This window comes from Odocoileus virginianus, chromosome 1 (genome assembly GCF_023699985.2).
Source record: "Odocoileus virginianus isolate 20LAN1187 ecotype Illinois chromosome 1, Ovbor_1.2, whole genome shotgun sequence".
Taxonomy (NCBI): domain Eukaryota; kingdom Metazoa; phylum Chordata; class Mammalia; order Artiodactyla; family Cervidae; genus Odocoileus; species Odocoileus virginianus.
Genome location: NC_069674.1, coordinates 29,330,902 through 29,338,569, shown reverse-complemented (window position 1 = coordinate 29,338,569; position 7,668 = coordinate 29,330,902).

Here is a 7,668-nt window from a genome sequence, read left to right as displayed (position 1 = left end):
TCTTCAAGAAAATTAGAGATACAAAGGGAACATTTCATGCAAAGATGGGCACAATAAAGGACAGAAATGGTAGGGACCTAACAGAAGCAGAAGATATTAAGAAGAGGTGGCAAGAATACACAGAAGAACTGTACAAAAAAGATCTTCATGACCCAGATAATCACGATGGTGTAAACACTCACCTAGAGCCAGACATCCTGGAATGTGAAGTCAAATGGGCCTTAGAAAGCATCACTATGAACAAAGCTAGTGGAGGTGATGGAATTCCAGTTGAGCTATTTCAAATCCTGAAAGATGATGTGTGAAAGTTCTGCACTGAATATGCCAGCAAATTTGGAAAACTCAGCAGTGGCCACGGGACTGGAAAAGGTCAGTTTTCATTCCAATCCCAAAGACTGTTCAAACTATTGCACAATTGCACTCATCTCACATGCTAGTAAAGTGATGCTCAAAATTCTTGAAGCCAGGCTTCAGCAATACGTGAACTGAGAGCTTCCAGATGTTCAAGTTGGCTTTAGAAAAGGCAGAGGAACCAGAGATCAAATTGCCAACATCTGCTGGATCATCAAGAAAGCAAGAGAGTTCCAGAAAAACATCTATTCCTGATTTATTGACTATGCCAAAGCCTTTGACTGTGTGGATCACAATAAACTGTGGAAAATTCTTAAAGAGGTGGGAATATCAGACCATCTGACCTGCCTCTTGAGAAACCTGTATGCAGGTCAGGAAGCAGCAGTCAGAACTGGACATGGAACAACAGACTGGTTCCAAATAGAAAAAGGAGTACATCAAGGCTGTGTATTGTCACCATGCTTATTTAACTTCTATGCAGAGTACATCATGGGAAACACTGGGCTGGAAGAAGTGCAAGCTGGAATCAAGATTGCCGGGAGAAATATCAATAACCTCAGATATGCAGATGACACCACCCTTATGGCAGAAAGTGAAGAGGAACTAAAAAGCCTCTTGAAGAAAGTGAAGGAGAAGAGTGAAAAAGTTGGCTTCAATCTCAACATTCAGAAAACTAAGATTATGGCATCCGGTCCCATCACTTCATGGGAAATAAATGAGGAAACAGTGGAAGCAGTGTCAGACTTTATTTTTTGGGGCTCCAAAATCACTGCAGATGGTGATTGCAGTCATGAAATTTAAAGATGCTTACTCTTTGGAAGGAAAATTATGACCAACCTAGACAGCATATTCAAAAGCAGAGACATTACTTTGCCAACAAAGGTCTGTCTAGTCAAGGCTATGGTTTTCCCAGTGGTCATGTATGGTTGTGAGAGTTGGACAGTGAAGCAAGCTGAGCACAGAAGAATTGATGCTTTTGAACTGTGGTATTGGAGAAGACTCTTGAGAGTCCCTTGGACTGCAAGGAGATCCAACCAGTCCATCCTAAAGGAGATCAGTCCTGATTGTTCATTGGAAGGACTGATGTTGAAGCTGAAACTCCAATACTTTGGCCACCTCATGTGAAGAGTTGACTTATTGGAAAAGACCCTAAAGAATTGGGGGCAGGAGAACAAGGGGATGACAGAGCATGAGATGGTTGGATGACATCACCGACTCGATGGACATGGGTGTGCGTAGACTCCGGGATTTGGTGATGGACCGGGATGCTTGGCGCGCTGCGATTCATGGGGTCGCAAAGAGTCGGACATGACTGAGTGACTGCACTGGATTATGGAGAAGGAAATGGCAACCCACTCCAGTACTCTTGCCTGAAAAATCCCATGGACAGAGGAGCATGGTAGGCTCCTATAGTCCACAGGGTGACAAGGAGTCAGACATGACTAGTGACATCACTCACTCACTAGGTTAATAGGATTAATTTATGGATTTATAATATTATTTTTCTCTGTTGGAGATTGTTAAAAATATTATTAAGTTCTTCCAAATAACTGGATCGTGCCACTGTCATCTCTGTCCTGGATTGACAAGAGCCTCCTCAAATGCTTCCTGTCTCTACTTTCCGGTCACTTTCCCTTTCAGGCTGGCCTCAACACAGCAGCCTGAGGAATCTGGTTAAACTCAGGTGAGACCATGCCATTCTTCTCTCCAAACTCTGCAATTCCTTCTCATCTCACTTAGATTGATTAGCCAGAGCCACAAGGACATGCAAGACCCTCTCTCTTATCTTTCTGTCTTTTTTCCTTAGTCAGTAGGCTCTTTGTATTCCCTTAAACAGGACAGGCATGTGCCTGCCTCAGGGCCTTTGTATCTGCTTCCCCACCTCCATGCTTTCAGGGACATCCTCCAAGATTCTGCTTTATCTTCTTTTCATATCTTTTCTTTTCAGATTACCGATGCATTCATATCTAAAAAGAATCTTTGCTTAATTCTTTTCTTTGCTATTATGACATTCCAATATGCTGTATATTTATTTATTCACATTGTTTATTAACTGTTTTCACCTGGAGAAGGAAATGGCAACATACTCCAGTATTCTTCCCTGGAGCATCCCATGGACAGAGAAGCCCCGTGGGCTATAGCTCATGGGGTCACAAAGAGTTAGACACGACTTAGCATGCATGCACCCTTGCAAGGATTTAAGCTCTGTGGAGGCAGAGGGTTTTTGTCTGTTTTGCTCTCTACTGTATTCTTAGTACTTAGATTGGGAACCTGGTACACAGAAGGTGCTTGATACAAATTTCCTGAACACTAAATATTCTGCTTTCATGCAGATGCCAGGGCCCCAAAGATCACCAGGAACACACTGTCATTCCGTGAGTTGGGTGATGACACGTGGCAGCAAAGGAAGATACACCCATGGGAGCCGGAGTGTCTCAGTGAGAGGGTGTCAGACCGAGTTTAGGTTGAGTTGGGTGATTTGGCAGAGGGTCTGAGAAAGCAGGGATTTACTCTGGATTGGATGTGTTCAGGACACAGGGGCACTTCTATGTTGAATAAAGAACAGAAGTCATTCATTCAGCAAGAGAGGGATGTTTGGTGTTCTGTGGGTAGCACTGTGTTCCTAGTTTTATCTCTGCATAGACACAGTGAAAAAGTGGCCTTGCTTCGTCTCATCTTATTAATGTGTGAGAGTAAGCACGTTTGAGATTGGCATCCACGGGGCTATTTATATCTAGCAGGAGGAAAACATGGCTGAGTTGTGAGTACTGACAGCTTTTGCAATGGGGAGGGGTGGTTTTTTTTTTTTTTTTTTTTTAATGTAGCACAAGCAAGTAACGCTTTGGGCAGGAAAGAGTGAGAAGGGACATAGGAATAACCGGAGCAGAGACTTCTCTACAGACTCTTGTATCTGTACACGACGGGCCTCCTCCCCCGAGGGGGTGCCCTCGACTTCCTCTCTATTCTTCACTGTCAGGCGAAGGACAGAAAGAATGTCTGGTGTATACTGTCTAGGGTGAAACAGATCACCAGCCCAGGTTGGGTGCATGAGACAAGTGCTCGGGCCTGGTGCACTGGGAAGACCCAGAGGGATCGGGTGGAGAGGGAGGTGGGAGGGGGGACCGGGATGGGGAATACATGTAAATCCATGGCTAATTCATTTCAATGTATGACAAAAACCACTGCAATGATGTAAAGTAATTAGCCTCCAACTAATAAAAATAAATGGAAAAAAAAAAAAAAGAAAGAATGTCTGGTAGGTGCCAAGTGAGGAACTCCCCTCCCAGCATGCCTTGTTTAATTAGGAGAGTGACAGAGGGCACCAGGGCCTTGAGCTGACTGTGTGGGCAACATCACATGGAGACCCCCAGCAAACTGAAGACACGAGCACTGCATTTTCCCCTTCATTTTGCCGGTATGTCTGCCACCTGCCGTGGAATGTACACCTTCCACTAACTGGAATAAAGAGATGAACAGTGTTCCAGGATAGGAGACAAGAACCATTCAGTGAGTTTGTAGTAAATGGAAGAAGATATCCTGTGGCAGAGATGAGACAGCTGACCAAAGGGGAAATAATAATCAGTGGATAGTGATGTTTTGAGCAAAAGCAAAAGCAGGAAGCGTTGCGGGAGGATAGATATTTTTTTTGTGTGTGTACATGTGTAGCCTTCTCTAACATAAACTGAATTTTAAATTTAAAGAAAAAGATTTTTTCCTATTAATGAATACATTATGCACATCCATTTTTTCCCCGTACTCTGAGGCAGAATATATTTTAAAAATTCTAAGATAAACGGTAGTTTTGAGGACTACAATTCTTAATGGACTCATAAAATTATACTCTTTTGAAAATTCTGTTCTCTTCAAATCATAATTTATACCTTCAGTATATTTCATGTTACTAAGTAATCGTACTCATTTTTGCATTGGGGAAGAATACAGATATTTATTCAATGAATAGGTGAAGAAAATTTCTATATCCATAGACTCAAAAACTGATATTTTGTGTATATTCAAAACTGATAGTTTGTGCATAACTTAGGACTTAGTTTTATAGACTACTTACAATTTTGTTTACTTCAGTGTCCTAGGCCTGAGAAATGCTATAAGGTTTGGCTGGAGACCCCTGGTTGTTAAAAACGATAATTACATACAACATGAAGCCCACGTGATCAGCTCTGCTGGAGGAGATACTCAAGCCACAGGTTCCAAAGCATCCCTTGTCAGAGTTCCAGCTTGGAAGCAACCAGACAAAACCTGTCTGACCTGAGCAGAAAAACACTGTTCCATGAGCATGATGCTGTCACCTAATGTTCACACATTTGCTCCTTGGAAGAAAAGCTATGACCAACCTAGACAGCATATTAAAAAGCAGAGGCATTACTTTGCTGACAAAGGTCCATCTAGTCAAAGCTGTTGTTTTTCCAGTAGTCATGTATGGATGTGAGGTTGCACTATAAAGAAAGCTGAGTGCTGAAGAATTTATGCTTTTGAACTGTGGTGTTGGAGAAGACTCTTGAGAGTCCCTTGGCCTGCAAGTTGATCAAACCACTCAATCCTAAAGGAGATCAGTCCTGAATATTCATTGGAAGGACTGATGTTGAAGCTGAAATTCCAATACTTTGGCCACCTGATGCGAAGAACTGACTCATTTGAAGACTCTCATGCCGGGCAAGATTGAAAGCAGGAAGAAAGGACCACAGAGGATGAGGTGGTTGGATGGCATCACCAATTCAGTGGACATGAGTTTGGGCAAGCTCTGGGAGTTGGTGATGGACAGGGAAGCCTGGCATGCTGCAGTCCATGGGGTTGCAAAGAGTCAGAAATAACTGAGCAACTAAACTGAACATTCACACCGTGGATATCAGATTCTGGATCTTTGGCAGGCACTGCCACTCCTGGACATTGGAATTTCTGTTATCTGAATAACAAAAACTTCCAAATTTCCACTGGCACAACCACCTTTTAGCTGATTTGATTCCTAAGATCTCAATTCAAAGTCTAGAGTTGGATCTAATTGTCTTGGCCACAGTCACATAGCAGCACTCTACCTTCAAGGAAGGCTGGGAAAGCAGACATTTGGATAATTGAATAAATTAATTAATATTTCCTCTGGTAACTTTGGGGTGCTTCAGAGGGCCCCTGAGGCCTCTCAAAGAAAGATATTAAACTAATTATGTTCATTTGGTGTGTTCGAGGTACGTGGGAAGTACTGTTAAATAAGGGATAAATCTTCTCATGTTATAGTGTACAGTAAATACAACTAATGCAGATTTTCTAAAAATTATATAGAATTCATAAAGATCTGATATGTCCTGGTAAAATGTTCTAAGTAATAATTCTAGTTATTATATTAAAGTGTTACATGTCACAGCAGTGACCAAAGTTATTTTGTTAATTGAAATATAATCAGAGTTTAAAGTGCCTTCTTAAGCCTTTATTATGGATAGCTATGATTTTACTCTGATGCTCTTGCAAAAAAATACTACCGTCTCATCAAGATTTATGGAAAGGACCTTCTAAGATGAAATTAAAATTAACTAGATAAATTTTATTATTAACAGTAAGCTGGTATCAGACTGAAATTTGATATTCTCTCTCCATTAAGAGAATAAGGTTTTCTTGGAATGTCACTCTTGATAATAGCCTATGTGAATTTCTTTGCCTGTAAGTGATTTATATTTGTTTTTACAATCTTTTGTTACTTTGGTAAAGTTAATAAATATTATTTCACAATGATCTACGAAGACTGTGACATATATAGATCCATATAGATCAAGCTCTTTTGCTGCTACAAAAAATTAACCCCTCATTGTCAGATTCTTTGCTATCCTGATGTCCTTATAACATGGCAACAGTCTACTCCTAAATCAAAGAATTTAAAATGAGCAAACAATAGCCGTAAATCAAAGAAATGGGGCTATGGGAAATCCAAGACAGTTGCCTGGCTTTTTCTAGCTCCCTGACAAACCTCACTTTTTAAATTTGATGGGATAAAGCCTTTTCTGGCTGCAGGGTTAATGCCCTCACAAAACAAATTATATATTTTACTGAATATTGAATACTAAAAGTTTTGTTAATTGATATTCATGTTGACCAAGACTCACTTCCCAGACAGTTCCTTGTTGTTATGTTTTATCTCTAAAAAAGTTTAATTGAATTATTTTAAAGTTTATCTCAGTAATCTACCTTTAGATGGAGATCAGATACCCCATTAACTACAACCAGGGGACATAAAATCACATATATTTATTGATGAACTATATGCTAGTTGAAGTTTATGGCAAAAACAGCAAGGCAAAAGAATGCCTTTGGACTTCTGGAGTAGGAAATTTCCAGAAGCTGGGAGAAACTATGCTACTTTTGAAAAACAGTTATTGGCTTATTATTGGACTTAGATTGATATGGAACAATTGGCTGTAGATAATACTGTAATATTAAGACCTCAAGTGCCAATCATGCAATAGGTGCAAAGTTCACCCAAAACCTACAGGATTGGGCAAACCCAGGAGTCCAGCATAATAAAATGGAAATGGAATAGTCAGAACTTGGGAGCTAAGTTGGGCCAAACTTGGGCCACATGGGGTCGCTGCATTCAATGAAAAGATTTCTGAAATTCTATTGAAGGCCTCAAGCTAGAGGCTCTAATTAGGCCTGAGATAACTGAGTTGCTTATAAAATGGGGAAGGCCCTTTGACTTTCTAACTGCATGAGAAAAACAGCACATATGGTTCACTGATGAATCAACTAAATATATAGGATCCACTCACTATTGAAAAATGGTGTCATATAATTTGGTCACTACTGAGTTAATGACAACTACTAAGGAAGGTGAAAGTAGCCAGTTTGCAAAGTTACAAGCTGTTTATCAGTAAGAGAATTTAACTGAATGCCGTATATACACAGATTCTTGGTTGGTAGCCAATGGATTGGCTACCTAGCTTCCCCTATGAGTAAAGAACAACTGGCAAATTCACTCCAGAGAGTCATGGGGAAAGGAATTGTGGTCTGACATTTGGGAAATTGTTCAATCCACTAAAGTTTCAGTCTTTCACGTAGATGCTCTCAGTGTTCCAAATTCTATGGAACGATGGTATTATGTAACTCTATTACAGATGAGCAAATCCAAATCCAAGCAGTCAGTTCAGTCTCCAGCAACTTAAAAGGTTTTGTTCTAGTAGGGAAGAACTCCATCCATCCAGTAAAGTTATCTTAAAGACTAATAAGTATTAGAAGCCCTGGAAAGAGGGCATCTGAGTGAAATCTATTTGCCAGTTTTCTCCTAGACAAGTCTTGTCCTTGACATTGCCTTCTGGA